The sequence below is a fragment of the Phaseolus vulgaris genome, chromosome 4 (genome assembly GCF_000499845.2).
Source record: "Phaseolus vulgaris cultivar G19833 chromosome 4, P. vulgaris v2.0, whole genome shotgun sequence".
NCBI lineage: Eukaryota > Viridiplantae > Streptophyta > Magnoliopsida > Fabales > Fabaceae > Phaseolus > Phaseolus vulgaris.
Genome location: NC_023756.2, coordinates 46,385,056 through 46,405,833, shown reverse-complemented (window position 1 = coordinate 46,405,833; position 20,778 = coordinate 46,385,056). Strand labels below are relative to the sequence as shown.

General features: G+C 25.1%; 1 pseudogene; it reads left to right on the top strand.

Annotated features, from left to right (window-relative positions):
* Positions 1-7,282: 7,282 nt before the first annotated feature.
* Positions 7,283-20,193, top strand: LOC137838043 (cytochrome P450 CYP736A12-like; annotated as a pseudogene).
* Positions 20,194-20,778: the final 585 nt, after the last annotated feature.

The window sequence follows — 20,778 nt, the reverse complement described above, 5'->3', positions numbered from 1 at the left end:
AATATCTTTTATCGAACATAATTTTTTATTATTTCTAAATTGATAAATTAATAAAATATGTTTCAGAAAATATGTTTTGAAAATATTTTGGAAAGAACAATACATAAGTCGTTTTTAAAAGAGGTAAAACAATTCAAGTGTATTTTAGGGTTTTAAAAATATAAGAGGGATATTTTGGTCTTTGCATAATATTTTGGGGTGCAGGAAGAAAAATGTAGGGGTGCAGGAAAAGAAAATCCAAAAAATATGGGATGCAAGGAAGAAACAACCCTCTTATTATTAGGTCAATATTAAGGAAATTACTTCATGCACCCCAAAAATGTTGAACCTCACCCTATGCTAAAAATGCCCTGCGCTAATGTGAAATGATAAAACTACCCTTAAATAAGAGAGGGTGTTAGTGCTCATGCATTTCAAATTTCATTTTTTTCTTGAATACGATTCTTATAACACTTTTCTGATTTTTCAGAATTTGTTTTTCATAATATATTTTTGAATTTGTTTTTCAAAATTTATTTTTTTATTGGGTTTTTTTAATGAGATTTTGATTTTTTAATTTGATTCTAAAATTTCATTTTCATAATATAAAAATCTATTCTAGATTTGTTTTTCAAATATATATTTTTTAATTTTAGATTTTCAATCCTCAAATAAAAGACAATTTTGGAAATTTTAAAGTGAATCGGTTGAAGGCCACATTTTATAAGTTGCATTAAGAAGCAACCGAATCACTCAAACTATAAAATAAAATAAAATCAAACAGATCTACAAGATAATTTAATTAATTTGAAAATTGATTAAAATTGATCTTTTATATTTTTTTAATATACTTTTCTTTTTCATTAATTTGATACGGATTTTGGTTTAAAAATCAATAATTAAATCAAACTCTTAATTTAATTTCAACATAATGCATATATATTTAAAGTTAATTAACAACTAATAAATGTTTTAAAAGTTATTTTACGGTTTATTATATTTCACTCACAATATATTTATCAAAATATAATAGTATTTTTTTGTATAATTTATAACAATAAAATTATGTCATTTGTTTATCAATTGATCAAATTAAAATCATGAATATAATAATATTGAGAAAAAATATCGCAACATATATTTTTATTTAACAATATTTTTTGTCAAAAAATGTTTCATAATTTTATAACTAATCCGAATTGAATGGAATATTACAAGACCTAAATTTTATTTAAGATAATTTTTAAAGAATAATAATTTAATGTTTACTAACAGAAAAACAAGCGTTTCTTGCATATATCTGTGTTTTATATTTTATATTTTTATTATAAACTTATGTATATTTATATTTTTAAATATTATTATAAATTTATATTATAATATTTTAATTTACTAAAAATTTATGTATTTTTATTTTTTTAATATATTATTATAAACTTATAATATAATATTCTAATTAATTATAAACTTATGTATTGTATTTTTTAATTTTTTTAAAATATTATTATAAACTTTATGTTTGTTATAAAACTTATATTGATCAAAAACATAGCTAATACAGTAATAATAGTTATAGATGGTAAATCTTATAAGTTTTTATTCTTCTACATAGTTCATTTATTTTTTTTAATGATCATTATTCGTCCTTTTATTTACAGTATTTAGTCTCTATGTTTGTTTTAGTGTTTATCTTTTATCAGTTATATTTTTTATTTTGTTATGAAATCTATTAAACTGTAAAAAAATATAAACATTAGAAATAAGATATAATTACCTTTTTAATCCTTACATTTGTGGTCAATATCTAATTTAATATAGTTTTAAAAAAAATCATTTTGGTCTCAAGATTTTTTAAAAAGGTTGTTAAGTTTCCACCAACGATGTTAACGATTGATGATGTGTCATGATCATAGTACACATGGACATTGGAATTGAAATTTTAAGGTTTAAAAATTGAAAAAATAAAATTCCACGGAAAAAAATTGAAGTGGGTATGTTTTGACTTTTTTGAGGAGGAGTGATACTTTCACCATAAAGTAAACTACATCTACTACTCAACTCGAAATGTTAATATTTTATTTTTAATTTAAAATACTATTTTTTGTTATATTATTAAAATAATTGTCAAGTGAATCAAAGCAATCAAATATTAAAAACATGAAGAAGAAAAAAAACTAGAAGTTTTAATTGTTTAAACTTTCTCCACAAGGAAATATTTGTAAATAAATTCTGGATTATATAATTACTATTATACTAAAAAATCATTAATTAAAAATTAATTTTAAAAAAATATTAGTTTTTATATTAAATAAATTAAATATTTTTTTATAGATTAAAAAAATTAGTGATTATTAAATTAATTTCTATTATTGATAAATATTTTTTAAATTAATATTTAATTAATTACTTAAGTTTCAATTATTAGTTATTTAGATTTTAAAATTAACATTTAAAACTTTGGTATTTAATTATATATTGATTTAAAAATTGTTTATCAATAATATAAATTAATTTAAATACTAAGAATTTTTTTTAAATATAGTAGTTCATTATATTTTATTTTTAAGATTAATTTTTATTTAATAATTTTTTTTTGAAATGAATGAAATGTAAGTGAGTTTTAAAAGAATTTTTTGTGTAAGAAAGATGAGAATGGATTTGTGTAAGAAATTTTTCAACATTGCATACACAAGCATAATTGAAAGAAATGGATTTGTGAAACCAATTCACCACATACAACACACATAAATTATGATTTAATATCACAAACATGAAATAGAAACCAATTTTAATGACAAAAAAAATAGTTGCTATAGTAATTAAATTAGAGACCATTTTAGAAACTAAAAAAAAATGGTTTTAAATTAATATCTAATTAGAAACCAAGGTTTTAACTACCAACTATTTAGTTTCTAAATTTGGTAGCAAAAACCTTGGTTGCTAATTAAATACCATTTTTAGAAACCATTCAACAATAATAGAAACTAAATTAGAAACCAAAATTTTTTTAGTCTCTAAAATAGTCTAATTTAGTTACTATAACAACTAATTATTTTTTCTCACTAAAAATTAGATTCTATTTCATTATTTTCAAGTAGTGTATATATAATATTTAGGATTTGTTTATTAATTTTTAATATTTTTCTATTATAAGAAAACGAATAATTAAAATAATGTAATTTAAATTTTGATATTTTATAAAAAAAAATTATTTTATTATTTTAAATATAATTTTTATTAGTATTTTTTAATTATTTTTAATTATTTTATTTTATCACATCAATAAAAAACACTCACTTTTCATACATGTTAAATAATTTAAAAAATTATTATTTTTCTCTATTTTTTCTTGCCTTCGTGTTCTCCTTCTCATCCTCACAAACCTCAAAGACAAAGATAAGATAGTAAAAAAAAAGCTTACCTAGTGGTTGCCAGCTGTTATCCTTATTCCAATCTATAATAAAGGTATACCGAAGTTATTGTATCTTACGAAACAAACAGAAACTTATGTCAGAAAACAAAATAACCATTTTACCTTATCTATGTGAAACTATGTATCTAGTCTATGAAACTGAACCAAACACAAAACATGTGAAATATTAACAATAGTACGAAACTATTATGATGTGTGACAACAAAAATTATTATTCATACAAACATTTGTTTTTCTTAGAAAAAAATAATTATCATTGCATGTGATTCTTATATTTTTTAATTATCTTTGTTTACATAAACATTTATTTATGAAAAAAATATTTTAATTAAATTTGAAGTTACTTGTAAGTTTAATATATTTAATTATTTTTTTATTATTAATCAGCAAAAAATTTATATTTTTTAATTTAAGTTTTTATTGTTAATTGGAGTGGCATAATAATTTAATTTTATAAGTTATTTTATCATACTATGATGACATTATATATTTATAAGAAAACTACTTTATTAATTATTTAAACATAATAGAGTTACGTATATAAATCTATAAATAATACTAATGTAACTTATTTTCAAGGTATCTATATACATTGACAATTAATGATGAAATATTTTTAGTTGTTTTATTATATTGTATTTTTTAATTATTGTTACTTATATGTTTAGCTTTTTTGAAACTGAGAATTGTGTGTTTGTGCAATGTTCATTTACTAAGTTAACGTAAGGTAGTTTATTTTTTTTTTATAATTGAGATTTGATTCAATATTTGAATTTCAAAAATAATATATTTGTTTTAAAATATTTTATATCAATTATCTACTTCTCACAGTATTAAATTGTTTTTGTTCTATAATGTTTTTTAATAATTGTTTTTACTCATTTACTAATTATATTTTTGATTTTACTGAAAACTTATTAAAAGTTGTGTATAGTGTTAAATGATAATTTATTAATTATTAAAATAATAAATCTCTTCACTCTTTTGTAAGAGTTGAGATATTTTATAATATTTAAATTTAAAAAACAATAAATTTGTTTTTAATATTTAGAACTCATTATGCTTTTATAATATTTAATTGTTTTACTTTATCGTGTTTTTTTAATTATTATTAATATTTCATTATTCATTTACGAAATATTTGCTTGGTTTTATTAGAAATAAAAAAATTACTATAATATTAAATTATAATTTATTGAGTTACGAAAAATTAAAATTTATTTACTTCTTTTAATTATTAGGATTTGTTTCAATATTTAAATTAAAAAATAATAATTTTTTTTCTGAATATTCTGCCTCCATTATTATTTTATAATATTTAATTATTTTATTGTAACATGTTTTTTTAATTATTATTTTATGTTTAGTTTTATTAAAAATTAATTTTTTTTCTTTTAAATAAAAACTTTCATCTGAAATTAAAAAATTTATTAAAGTATTAAATAATAATATGTTGAGTCACCAAAAACATGTTTTTTATTTGTTCTTATCTTTTTCAATTATTGAGGTTTGATCTAATATTTAAATTTTAAAAAATAATAAATTCTATTTCTAAAGATTTTTACATCAATTATCTCTTTATAATATTTAATTATTTTATTTATCATGTTTTTGTTAATTATTATTGTGCGTATAGTATTATTATAAAATTGATTTTCTTTTAAATATTAAATAATAATTAGTTGAATTATCAAAGTGTGATATCAATTATTCTTTTTAAATCAGTTAAATATGTTTCAATATTTTAATTTAAAAAATATGTAAATCCATTTAATACTCAACAATCAATAGAGAGTAAATAGTTGCTTGCGAGAGTTTCTTAATCCTTAATTGTTCTTAATTACAAAACTTAACAAATGAGATTACCGAAAGGTTCCAAGTTTATTACTTAAAAATAAAAATATGAAATTACTGAATAATTTATTCTAAATTATTTAATTCTTACTCAAATAAAAATCTAAAATAAATAAAATTTTTAAATTATTCAAAATTTCAAATCAATAAAATTTTAAATTACTTAATGTCTTACTTAAATAAAAATTGAAAGTAAATAAATTTCTAAATTATTCAAAATTTTAATAAATAAATTTTTAAATTATTTAAGGTCTTTTTAAATGAAAGTGTGAGATAAATAAAAAATTTAAATTATTTAAAATTATAAATAAACATAAATTTTAAATTATTTTATGTCCTACTCAAATAAAAGTTTAAAATAAATATTTTTTTTTTAAATAAATAAATTTTATAATAAACTTTAATAGGAATCATTTGATAAAAAAAAACATTATACACGAGTTTGTTGATAATGTTATATTAAAGGTGGATGTGAAGGACACGTGGTACTCAAATTCACATCACAAACAGTAAAATTTGGTACCATTCATTCATGTCCTCTCAAAAATTCTTTTTACAGTAAATTATTAGTTTCATTTTTCTATTTAAAATTAATATCCTTGTAAAATATTATTCTTCATCATTATGTCTCTTATACTATTTTGATTTTCCTCTGACATTTTTCATTCAATGTGAGTCACATCTCATCCACATTGTGATGAAAAAAATTCTAATAAAGTTATTTCATCTCTTTAGTAAGATAACTTTTTATTTATTTTAAAAAACTATTTATATTGAAATTTATATTTTACTATGCTTTTATTTATTATTTTGAAATAAATTAATTTTACCAGAAACTTTTAATTATTTTTTTTCGATTTTTTCCTATTTTTTAAACTTTCATACAACTTTACCCATAGATTCTCTCGATACTGTATCAATCGGCGATAAAGATTAACAACAAAATCTTAAAATTCAAATCTCACGCTATAAAAATCACTAAATAAAAATTAATTTTTGAAATAAAAAACAATTAATTAGCATATTGAATAAATTATATATTACTTTATAAATTAAAAAATTATTAATATTTAAAATATTTTTTTTAATATTAATATAAATAATAAACTAATTTTTAAACTGAGTAGTGTCATTATTTTAATTAATTAAATATTAATTTAAAAACTAGTTTATAAATTTGTATTAATAATCTATATTATTTTAGATATTAATAATTTTTTAGTTTATAAAATAATATTTAATTTAGTCAAAATTATTATTTTTTATTTTAAAACTAAATATTTTTTTTGGCATAATAAATTGTACTTGTTTGGATAATAATTTAAATTTATTTATTTGCTATAACAGAGATAGTAAATGCATATAAAATTATCATAACTAAGTTAAAACCTAAGAATAATCCAAATAACAGGGGAAATTTAGTTTAGTTTGAATTTAGCAATAAGAATTAAGAATATTCAAATTATTGTTTGGTTTCAGATAAATTTGAGGCCAATCAATGCAAAGCATTGGACCCACCTCAGATGTAGTTCCCCACTCCTTGCAGACCAATCATAATGGCAACTATCTCAGAGCCACAAAAATAGAAGGAAAAATAAATAAATATACAATTAAAGTAACTTTTATTAAATACTGTATACAATTTCAGGAAAGTAGCTGGCCACTTTACTGTATTAAGAAATTTGAAAACGACAATTGTTTTTTATAAAATTTCTCCTGTTTGTTTTTTTGTTAAATCAGAATAAAAAATGAAATATTTTAATATCATAATTTAAATTATTCATTATAAATTTAAAATACAATTTATACTTTTAAAGGTATTAATCTATCTGGAATTTTAACTATAACATTTTATATATATAAAAATATTTATTATTACACTTTATTTATATAAAAAATATTTTTCCTCCAGTTATTATTTACCTTTTATTAAAATCTATATATATATATAATTTTATTTTCACATCTTGTTGTGTATAAATACCCTAAACTCATCTCTTATTTTTCATCAAGCAAAGAAACAAGTAAACAATGTTGCTTCAAGAAGTAGCTATCCCTACAATATTTCTTGTGACCATATTCTCTCATTCATTGTTTTTTTTTTCCAAAAGAAAAATGATAGAAAAACTGCACCAGGTCCCAAACCCTTGCCAATTATAGGTAACCTTCACATGCTAGGAAAACTCCCACATCGAAACCTTCAATCCCTTGCCACAAAATATGGTCCTATAATGTCCTTAAAGCTGGGGCAGGTCCCAGCCATAGTGGTCTCTTCCCCAGAAACTGCAGAACCGTTCCTCAAAACCCATGACACTGTTTTTGCCAGCAGACCCAAGATCCAAGCCTCTGAATTCCTTTCACATGGCAGCAAGGGTTTGGCTTTTTCTGAGTACAGTGCATACTGGCGCAACATGAGAAAAGTGTGCACTGTGCAGCTTCTGAGTGTCTCAAGGGTTGAGATGTTTGCTCCTATGAGGAGAGAGGAGTTGGGAGTGTTGGTGAAGTCTCTGAAACGTTCTGCTGCATCTGGTGAGGTGGTGGATCTGAGTGAGTTGGTGGCGGAGGTGGTGGAGAAGATGGTGTTTAGAATGATGTTGGGGCGTGTGAAAGATGATAGATTGGACTTGAAAAAGCTTATTCAAGAGGTGATGAACTTGGTTGGAGCTTTTAATCTTGCAGATTACATGCCTTGGCTAGGGTTTTTTGATCCTCAGGTATCAAATTCAATTCAATTATATATGTTATATACTCTTTAGTGTTTAGTGTTACAAACTAATTTAGAATTAAAATATTAGTAATTAAAATTTTAATATTAATTTAAAAATTATTTTAAATATTAATAATTATGAGTAAATTCTACTCATAATTCTTTTGAAATTTATCTATATGCAAAAATTGAAAAAAAATGTACCATTATAATAAATTGATATGAATATTTGGTATAAACAATTTTCTGTGAACTACTTTTACATAATGCTGCTAAAGAATATAGAAAAATTTAGAACAGTATACGCAAATCATAATATTTTCTATTCGAATTAAAACACAATTAGTGATTATAGTAACTAATATAAATGATAAATATGATAAATAAAAAAAGTTTAGAAAATTTGGATTAAAGTGAACAAAAAACTGTCTTCATTAGATAAATATATTCCAGTAATAGTTGCAACTTTAAGCCATCATCGATCATAGATTGAAAAATATAAAGTTGCGTGGCTCTTAAGAATGGTTAAAAACTGTCGTCTTTTTGGTTAAAAAGTATTATTTTTTAGGGTTTTTGTAATAATTTTTTTTTCAAGTTTTAATAATATATTTTTTATGTTTATTGTGATTTTTTGTTTTACTTTGGTTGGGCATGATTTTTTCAATTTTAATTATTTAATTCTTTTAAAAAGTTCTTGAATATAATTTTGTAATTTTAGATAATTTAATCAATTAATGAAATACAGTAATTAATGGAATGCAATTTGGAAAATTTGAAACACTAGTAATAATATAAAGCCTTTATTGTAATAAAATAAATTCAATTAATGGAGAAAATAGATTTTATGAAAAATATTTTTCGTTGTCCGAGAATTTTTTGCTATTATCACCTTCATTCCAACAATAAAATTTGAATTTTTTTTTACTTATTTTAAGTTAAATAATTCATTTAGTTATTTTTATCAGTAAAAATAATAAATAAATAAGGTATTTCAGACATATCTCAACCTTATACAAAATTCACTAAACCAATCTACAAGCTTCTAACACAAGTCAAACATATACTATCTATCATTTCTCAACCGAACTTATACAAATTCATTTAATTAGTATTTGATCTTATTCAATGTTTAAAATTAATGTGAGAGAGACATAATTAGATCAATAATCCTGATTTTTTCCCTAGATTATAATCTATTAATTTTATTGCATTTCATTACTTAATTAAATTATTCAAAAAATAAAAATTATGAAATTATATTAAATATTTTTTTTAAGTTAAAAAACACACCCAACCTCAACCAAAAACATCACAATTTTATAACTTGAAAATGACAAAAAAAAATTATTGAAAAAACCCGAAAAACTGCAAAACCATTTAAAATAAATAAAAAATCATAAAAAAGCACAAAACGTGCCTAGACACACGATTTTACTTTTTTTTAAAAAAAAGAGAAAACTGCCTAGTGGTACGATAACAAATAAAAACTTTTAATAAACTAAAAAACGTCACACTAGGCACGAATTTAGAAAAATAATTAAAAAAAGTTTAACCTAAAAGAAGTGTCATTAGGCATAATTTGATTTAAACAAAAATCTTGAAAACAAGTAAACACAACTTCAGAAAATATAAAAAAAAATTGAAGTAAAATTGTGCTAAAAAAATTGTACTAGTAAGTTTGTCACTTATTTATATTAGTGTTTATCTAAATTTTACATTTTTTTATTAAATAAAATTTGCATGCGACTCCATAAATAAATAAACCAAAATATATAAACCAAAATGTTTGTTATCACATTTGTACGAAATAATATAAATGAATTATATGTGCTATTTTATTTTATGAATATGGAATATTTATACATATGTAACTATTGTTTAGGGAATAACAAAAAGATTAAAGAAAGCAAGTAAATTATTTGACGAAGTATTGGAGCAAATAATCCAAGATCACGAGAGAAATTCATATGACAAAGATAATAAACGTAATATGGACTTTGTGGAGATTTTGGTGTCACTCATGCACCAATCCAATGATGTTCACAACAACGAAAACATCATTGATAGGACAAATGTCAAAGCTATCATATTAGACATAATCACTGCAGCATTGGACACATCTTACACAACGATAGAATGGGCCATGTCAGAACTTTTGAGGCACCCAAGTGTGATGAAGAGACTTCAACACGAGCTAGAACATGTGGTTGGAATGAATAGACACGTGGAGGAAAATGATTTAGAAAATTTGTCTTATTTGAACATGGTGGTAAAGGAAACACTAAGGTTGCACCCGGTTGCACCTTTGTTAGTACCTCGTGAGTGTAGAGAAGATGTTATCATTGATGGTTATTTCATAAAGAAAAAATCAAGGATTATAGTAAATGCATGGGCTATAGGACGGGATCCTAAAGTTTGGAACAATGCTGCGATTTTCAATCCTACAAGGTTTGAGAATGACAACATAGATATTCGTGGAAAGGACTTTCGCATTTTACCATTTGGGTCTGGTCGAAGAGGGTGTCCCGGGATTCATTTGGGTTTAACCACGTTTAGCCTTATTTTGGCTCAATTGGTGCATTGTTTTGATTGGGTGCTTCCATTGGGCATGTCTTGTGATGAGTTAGACATGCAAGAGATATTTGGACTCACCACACCAAGAAAGAAGCATTTGTTAGTTAGACCGGTTTATCGACTAACTGGTTAGGTTAAGATAGAGGATAATAATGGAAAGCAAGGTCAATCTAGATATGTTTGTGGTTGATTTCAATTCCAATTTCAATTTGAGACATATTACACATTTAGCCATATGATAAAATAATTTGAATAATGATTTTGTTTTTCGATGTAAGTTATCAAGAGTTTTATCAGTTCAATGGTTTAAGTATAACTATTTTTGTTTGTGACACAACTCGTGACGGGTGAGAGTTTATCTATTTTTACAATTGTTGTATCCATATTTTCCATCGATGTCATTGCATTTTATGTTGGACGAGTGAAGAGCCAACACAATTGTCTTTTATTTAGCTTTTGTCTCATACTATCACCAACGAATAGTTCTTAAAATAAGAGCTAGTTCAATTGATAATTTACTAATGAAGACAATTTTCAGTTTAAGATTCCCTAATTTAACTATCTTGATTTCATTTACACAATGATTCCTTCTTTAGTATAGTAGTTAAAATCAATAAATTTAAAAAGCTCTGGGTAACTGACAAAATTCATATAATTGTTATAAAATGCATAAATATCATTGTTGTCAAAATGTAATTAATTTTGTTGTTGTTTGATACTACTCAGGGGTAAAACCAATCTGTCGAGACTACACTTTTGTCTTTGAACTTTCATGATTTTGCTCTTCATTATTAGAATATTGTTTGTAAGAAGAAATCATCTCTTGACAATAAGAAATATAAATCATGTCTCCTTATGAGAACCTTTCCTTTAAATCATTCCCATATGTCAAAGGTATCATCCATACAAATGATACTCTGTACAATGGATGAACAAACAACATTGAGCATCCAGGAAACAACCAACATATTGGCTCTCTGCCATGCTAAAAATAATAAGCTAATATGAGTGGGAGTATCTATGGTTCCATCAATAAAACCTATCTTATTTTTTTAAATAAAAATCATTTAAAATAAACGAGATCAATTATGATAGTTTGGTTACTCAATAATAATGAAGTCAATGAAAAAAGAAGAATTATAAGATGAATTAACGTAATAACATAATAAATAGAACAAAATTTGTAAGATTCACATAAATATGAAATTTAATATTTACTCAAAAAGAAATAGAATGTGGTGTTAAAACATTTAGGCTTCTGTAAATAGAATGCATTCGACCCATCTACACAAGGTCAGGTTTGGTCCAGTGACAGGTAGTACTAAATAAATAAAGTTGATTAAAACAAATAATAAGGGTTGAATTTGGATCATAGATTAGAATTTATGAGTATCTAAACTAATCTTAAAAAGAATATTTTAATATTTATAAATTTGTAAGTATATTTTAAATTTTAAAATTTATTTTTGGTTAATACTTTTTAAAATTTAATAATAAACTATATAAAATTAAATAATCATTAAAATCACACATATGATTTTTTTTAAAGATTTGGTGTATTTATTTCATTTATTTAAAATAAAATATTTTATTAAAAAAATAACTTGATATGAATTCATAATCTGAATAATTTGTTCAAATTAACTTGTAATTTATATTTGACTAACTCAATAAATTAAATGACCGGATATAAAATTTAAAATATTCAATTTAGATAATATTAGATTGATCAAATTGGATCTGAATTCGACCAAATTCGATCCAATCCATGATAAATAAAGTGTTGATAAATAAGATAATTTTTTTATAAACAATCAATTTCTTACCTTTCATATTATATATGTAATTTTTATATAAGCTTTAAGTAATGAAACATTAGTTATTTCTTTTATAGTATTTTTTTTTTAATTTAAAGTACATACAAAAATTAAAGAATACAAATATTAATTAATAATTAACGATAATGAATTTTTTTTATAAAATTAAATAATTAATAATAGATAAAAAATTAAAGATACTGACCAAATATATTGAAATATAAAAAGAATGAACTACAAACTATAAATTAACAGCTAATTTATTAATCTTACCGTATACATTAAAAATCAAACTCTAACATATTTAATTAATATTAATAACTATTTAAACCCTTGCAGGTATATAGTAAAATATGTATGTTCATCATTTGTAAGTATCCACATATTCTGGTTTTATTTTATTTAGTGTAGATTTGATATGCATATATTTGAGGAAAAACGGAATTTTCTTCTGACGTAAATGAGAAGATTTTTACCACCTCTTAAGTATACTAATGCATAATAAACTATTTATTTTAAAATTTTAATAATTTCGTTTTGATTTCTGTTGAGATAAAATAATTAGGAATAATCACTCATTCAAAATATTGCTTACTTTTTTTATTAAATAAAAATTTTCATATTAGACATCATTATATAACTTAAAATATCAGATGTTGATACTTCAAGTAACAACAATCATTTGTCATCACATAAAAAAATATTTTATTAAGGAGACTAGACAAAAACTCACATGTTAACAAAAAAGATACATATGTAGACTATACATATTCATAAAGAATTCCAAGAACAGACTAGATGGAAACCTATTATACCAATGAAAAGATTTTCTATGAATAAATCATAAATTAGCTAACTTATCAATTACTGCATCCAAAATATTGTCCACTTTGGAGCTCAAAGTTTCATTACGTTTTGAAGGATTATAAGAGTAATGTGTAATTAAATTATCCATGATCTCGACTCATAAGCAATGTGAGACGGCTGGATGTTACTGAACAAGCCCATAGTCAAGGACTAAAGATAATGAGAGTTGTCTTTTAATATAAAATAGAACAAAGATGAACAAAAGAGAAAAATGAAGGCAAGAGACGCGCACTGCTTTGGTTTCCTTTTCCAGTTGGTGTTTGAAACCTTTGGAATATATGCGTTTGGTTATTTGATGTTTTTTAGGTTTTTAGGTTCTTAGTGTGGACTTGCCTGTTTGGTTTGGAGGGTCGTGTTAGACGTTGGATTATGTATTTCTTGTATAAGGGTTGATCCACCCCTGAAGTGGTTCACTTTTATTTAGTTGTTGTTGTTGATAAAAAAAAGAGATGTGAGAAGGAATAATTCTTCTATTTTTCTATTGAAATCAAAACAAATAGTCTGAATATATACAATTATTATACTCATCTAGGTCTAGCTAAGGAGAGAAAATGGAAAATAAAAAGTCAATCAATAAAGACTAAAATCTGAAAAGACAAAATAAAGGTTATACACCTTTACATAGACAAACAAATAAGAATTAGAAAAAACACAATTGATATTGATTTTTTTATAGAAATCTTGTATCCATATCATTTAATATATTTGAAATCATTTTTCAATTGTCATAGATTACACCCATATTTCAACCTCAAATATTTTGAGATAACATCAGTCAATCACGTCAAAAAGTTTTGTTACGATTTTATCCTTACAAAATGTTTTAAAGTACTAAGAAAGAAATATGTATTAAAATTATACTTGATCTCATCTCCTAGATAATGTGAGACTATTTGACTCAATTGAAAATATTCATACTTATAAATGACTTAAAATTTAACTGTATCGACTAGTCCTCGGTCATCGACTCCAGAGAGGACCTCAGACATCAGACATCGGTGTCAAATAGTAAAGATGGACCACGTAAGGTGGGCCCTAGAAATCATATTAGTTATTAGATAAAACACTCAGATATCAGAAAGCCTAAGTCACAAGGGATCCATGCATGTGGGGTGTATGACACATTTGTGCACAACACAAGTAAATAACTCTTAGAGGCGCTAAGGCCCATTAGAGTTAGGGTTTCCAAGGGTAGGCTGCATGCATGGCACACGAATACTTGGGGCACCCATAGAACAGATGACCCCGCCGCATTGGTGCATGAGTTGGTACCTTGGCGACCATTCTGTTAGTCGTTGCACTCCAGTAAAGGGAAGTCCTATGTGCCAGATTATGCTAAGATTGTGTAATAGCGGCGCATGAACATTCTCCAAGGAACCCTAGATGTGGGTAACAGAACAGAAGTAAACCCTAGTTACAACCTATATAAAGGGTGGTAAGAACCCTAGCAATGTACACAGTTTCTAAGACTGAAAATACTTTATACACTTATTGTTTTTTGCTCCAGTACTGACTTGAGTGTGAGAGTGCAAACGGCCGCCAAGACGCCCTTTGTCTTTGCAGGTAAAATGTTCTTCAACCCTAGGAAGCATGATTCACAGGCGGAGACAGACGGGGCATAGACTGCCGTTCGAGTCAACCGACAAGCGAGTCAACCGACGAGAACATTAACTAAGTATTTATTTTTGTAATTCTTATTATATGTAATTTTATATAAGTTTAAGTAGTGAAACATTAGTTATTTCTTTTATAATATTATTATTTTTAATTTAAAGTGATAAAGAAACTAGAGAGTACATATATTAATAATAATACAATAATTAATTGTTCTTATAAAATTAAAGTAATGGGTAAAAGATAATTTTTTTTAAAGATACTAACCACATATATTAAAATATAAAAGATAGTAATATATATTTAAAATATAAAAATGATAGCTAATTTATTAATTTTACCATATATAGTTAAAATATTTTGATATCATTTTTTGGTTACATTATAGTAAAAAGAGGAAATATTGTAACATCCATTTTCGCTACTCTAACTACTCACAATATTACATTAAAAATTATTTTCCCTTTTTATAGAGATTTAAAAATGTATATACATCAAAAGATTCAAATTTTTAAAAAAATCTCTATTAACTCTCCGGCTCCTCAATAATAAGATCCATTACTTATAATCTCTACTCTTTTTGTAAAGCACGATCATCTTCGGTTTTAAAAAATAATAATAACCATAGACAAAAGAAAATGGGTAAACTAGTATTTCATTATAACATCTGAAACATCACACTTCATTTAATCCAATGAATGCAATCACAATTTTTTATGTACTACACAATCAAGTGTCTACATTTTTTCACATGTTCGACATAACTCATGCTAGAAATCTACTGACATCCACACATAGACATTTGACTCTACTTTTGGAAGAACCATTTATTGAAATTATAGCACTTAGAGACTTGCACTTGTCATGTTATCATGTTCTCATCACAACATATAGTCTTCCCTTCAGGAAATCCATCACATATGATACGGGTAATTCCATATAATTTGCTTTGATAAGTTCTTTCAAACTGCATACTCAGTCATATGAACCTCTCTCGATACTCGCCACCTGATACCTGTCATCTACATGATTCCAAAATATCACTAGAGTCAGGATCGTCCCTTTCACATAGTACTCACAAATAAATACACTCTCCTAACAATATCAACACGGTGTTTGCTTTCCTAAAAATACTATGTCTTGGTTACATTTTCACATAAATCATATTCCATACCATACATCAATACACCATTAAAACATACAAAGTTTAGAATTTTAAAAATCCAAAAATATTCAAGAAATTACATAAACATATAATCAAATGCTTTTTCAATTACATATATGACTAAAATTTCAAATAAATTTAATAAAGTAATAGACAATAATAAAACAGTGTTTTAGAAGCAATTTTTCAAAATTGAAGTTTTTTTTAGCTTGAGCATAAATGAGTCTCACCTTAGTAAAAATCTCGTCGTTTGAGTGAAAATAAATCCAAGAGCACCCCAAACTTTAGCCCCATTTTTTCTTGAGCAAGATTTGCTCTCGCTTGAGCGAAAATGAATACGAGAGACTCTATTTTTTAACTTGAGTTAAAAAACTTCACTTTAGTGAAAATAAGTTTAGGAACAACCCAAAATTCACTGTCTACTTTTAGCTTGAGTGAGGATATTTCACTTAAGAAAAATTATCTCACTTAATCAAAAAAAATTACTGATTTAACTTTCATAAAAACTTATATTTTTTGAAGCCTTCTTTCGAGAATTCAATTCCGAATCTATATTTTTACAAAATCTAACAGCCAAAATAGATACCACCTTGCTTATGATTAGACAAATACTCTCTCAATGAGCTTATATACTAAACTATATATCTATATATTCATATTCAAACACCCAATAATCCCAAATCTTACATTTCAAATAAATCATAATATAATTAGAATAAATTCATACACTTTCCATCACAAGACTTAAAAAAGCAAAACTCACAAAATTATTCCAACACATAATAAAAGGTGAAGTTTAGTTGAGTTTGAATTTCGTAATAACAATTAAGAATAATCAAATTATTGTTAGGTTTCACATAAATTTGATGCCAATTAAGGCAAAGCACTTGGACCCAGCTGAGATGTAGTTTCCCATTCCTTGCTGACCAATCATAATGGCAACTATCTTAGGGTTCAGGACCACCAAAGACAGAAGGAAAACAATTGGTCTATGTTACTTAATAAATAAATAAATATACAATTTCTAATTATATTAACCTAATTTTTATTAAATTACTATATACAATTCAAGGACTTATGGAAAGGAGTACTGAATTAAGAAATTTGCAGCTACCATTTGAAAACGACATTTTTTAAAATTTCTCCTGATCAATTTTTGGTCACAAAAAGATTTATATAAAATACAAATTGTTTTCCTGCGCAATCTAAAATATCTTCTATTATTATTATTTTTTATAACAGATTTCCAACGTTAAATTTTAGAGATTTATTTTAAAATTTTATAACGATTTTTTAAATTTTTTTATAAAAATTAAATAAAATAAAGAAGATTTTTTAACTTTAGTTAAATTTTAAAAGTTTATTTTAAAATCTGAATAAAATAAAGAAGTTTTTTTCTAAAATTTCAAATGTTTATTCTAAAATTTCTAACAAAATGTTTGTTCTAAAATTCTTACAAAATCACTTATTCTAATACATTTGAAAGTCTCTCTCTATGTACAGTATGTTATATATTAAGGTCTATAAATACCCTAAACTCATCTCTTAATTCTCATCAAGCAAATAAACAATTTAGAAATGTTGTTTCAAGCACTAGCTATCCCTATAATACTTCTCTTAATCTCATTCATTGTTTTTCTGTTCCAAAAGAAACATGATGGAAAAACTGCACCAGGTCCCAAACCCTTGCCAATAATTGGTAACCTTCACATGCTAGGAAAACTCCCACATCGAACCCTTCAATCCCTTGCCACAAAATATGGTCCCATAATGTCCTTAAAGCTAGGGCAGATCCCAGCCATAGTGGTTTCTTCCCCAGAAACTGCAGAACTGTTCCTCAAAACCCATGACACTGTTTTTGCCAGCAGACCCAAAATCCAAGCCTCTGACTTCCTTTCACATGGCAGCAAGGGTTTGGCTTTTTCTGAGTACAGTGCATACTGGCGCAACATGAGAAAAGTGTGCACTGTGCAGCTTCTGAGTGCCTCAAGGGTTGAGATGTTTGCTCCTATGAGGAGAGAGGAGTTGGGAGTGTTGGTGAAGTCTCTGAAACATTCTGCAGCATCTGGTGAGGTTGTTGATCTGAGTGAGTTGCTGGGGGAGCTGATGGAGAAGATGGTGTTTAAAATGGTGTTGGGGTGTGCAAAAGATGATAGATTGGACCTGAAAAACCTTATTCAAGAGGCTCTCAACTTGATTGGAGCTTTTAATCTTGCAGATTACATTCCCTGGCTAAGAGTGTTTGATCTTCAGGTATCAATTTAATTATATATATGTTGCAACTAAAACTTGTTATAGTATATATGCATGCATTATAATATATAATATATATAAAAATTTATAAAATGACAAATTTAATATTTCTTTTATAAATATTTAAAAAGTCTAAAATTTGGATAAATTATGAAAACTAATTTTGTTTATATGAAAATATATTTAATTCTTCTTTTATATTAATACTAAAATGATAGTAATTGAGGTTCTTATTAACTGCTTATTGAACAACCATTACATCTTGGCTGTGCTGAGGGTTCCGGCACTTGCTCAAGTTATATCTCATAATACGAATTTTAAGTTTTTTTTTAATAAAATAATATTTGGAAACACGTTTTCTAGATTATTTTTTTAAATATTATTTTATTAAAGATGTATTAAGTGGTATGTTATAAAGTTTTAGTTTTCCTTTTTTTTAATGTGAAGTTATGACACTAGACACATTTTTACTATTTATTTTGGTTTTTTAAATCATGCCTCTTGGCTAGTTTTTGTGTTTTATTTTATTTTTAATGTGATTTGTATTTATTTTAAATGGGTTAGAATTATTTAGGGTTTTTTGCAATAATTTTATTTAATTTTAATATTTTAATAATATTTTTTATGTTTATTTCTGATTTTTTTTTTTACTTTGGTTGCATGTGATTTTTTCAATTTTAATTATTGCAATTAAAAAAAATAAATATAACTTTTTAATTTCACATAATTTAATTAATTAATGAAATGCAATTTGGAATAAAATAAATTCAATTAACTCGAGAAATAAATTGGTGTAAATTGAAACTAAATTCGTCTTTATTCATACTAGTGTTTATCTAACTTTTGACATATTTATTATTATTGAATAAAAATTACTTGTGACTCCATAAATAAATAAATCCAAATGTTTGTTGTCATATCTGTACCAAAGAATATGTTATAATTATATTATTTTTTTCATATTTATCCATGAAAACGTTGTTCAGGGACTAACAAAAAGATTAAAGAAAGCAAGCAAGTCACTTGATAAAGGCTTTGAGCAAATAATCCAAGACAAAAAGAGTAATCCATATGACAAAGATAAAAAATGCAACATGGACTTTGTGGAGGTTTTGCTCTCACTCATCCACCAACCAAATGAAGTTCACAACAACCAAAACGTCATTGATAGGACAAACATCAAAGCTATCATATTAGACATAATTGCTGGAGCATTAGAAACGTCTTCCACAATGTTAGAATGGGCCATGTCAGAACTCTTGAGGCACCCAAGTGTGATGAAGAGACTTCAACACGAGCTAGAACATGTGGTTGGAATGAATAGACACGTGGAGGAAAATGACTTAGAAAATTTGTCTTATTTGAACATGGTGGTAAAGGAAACACTAAGGTTGCACCCGGTTGCACCTTTGTTAGTACCTCGTGAGTGTAGAGAAGATGTTATCATTGATGGTTATTTCATAAAGAAAAAATCAAGGATTATAGTAAATGCATGGGCTATAGGACGGGATCCTAAAGTTTGGAACAATGCTGCGATTTTCGATCCTACAAGGTTTGAGAATGACAACATAGATATTCGTGGAAAGGACTTTCGCATTTTACCATTTGGGTCTGGTCGAAGAGGGTGTCCCGGGATTCATTTGGGTTTAACCACGCTTAGCCTTGTTTTGGCTCAATTGGTGCATTGTTTTGATTGGGTGCTTCCATTAGGCATGTCTTCTCATGAATTAGACATGCAAGAGATATTTGGACTTAGCATACCAAGAAAGAATCATTTGTTAACTAGACCAGTTTACCGACTAGCTAGTTAGGTTAAAAGAGAGGATAATAATGCAAAGTTTGTGGTTGATTTTAATTCTAGTTTGAGACATGTGACACATTTAATCATGTGTTCAAATAATTTGAATAAGCGATCAAGTGTTTTTATCAATTTAATGGTTTGAGTATAACTATTTTTGTGTGTGTCATAAACTATGACAAGTGGGAGATTCTTTGATTTTGCAATTGTGGTACCCATATTTTGCATTGTTATCATTGCATTTTATTTTGAGTGACTGAGGAGTACACATGATTGTCTTTTATTAAGCTTTTTTCTTATACCACCACCAATGAATGGTTGTTAAAATGAGAACTAATTCTATAATTTAATAATAAAGACTATTTTCAGTTTAAGATTCTGACGTTGAAATATCTTGATTCCATTCGCATACTATTTTTTTTTCACACAAATGGAGGAAAAAAAAAAAGAAAAAACTATAAGAAAAATGAAAAAATTATCTCATTTAGTAGAATAGTCAAAATAAATAGATTTAGAATATCTCGTGTAACTCGAAAAATTCATATAATCATTATAAAAGAATAAATATCATGCTTGTCAAAATGAAATTTATTTTTTTAAAACATAGAAAAATAAGTAATTATTCCAATAATACATTATTTATTTATTTAATTGAGTAACACATTTTATTATTCCTAGTGACCTCGACCATTTATGTATGACCTCCCTAACCACGAC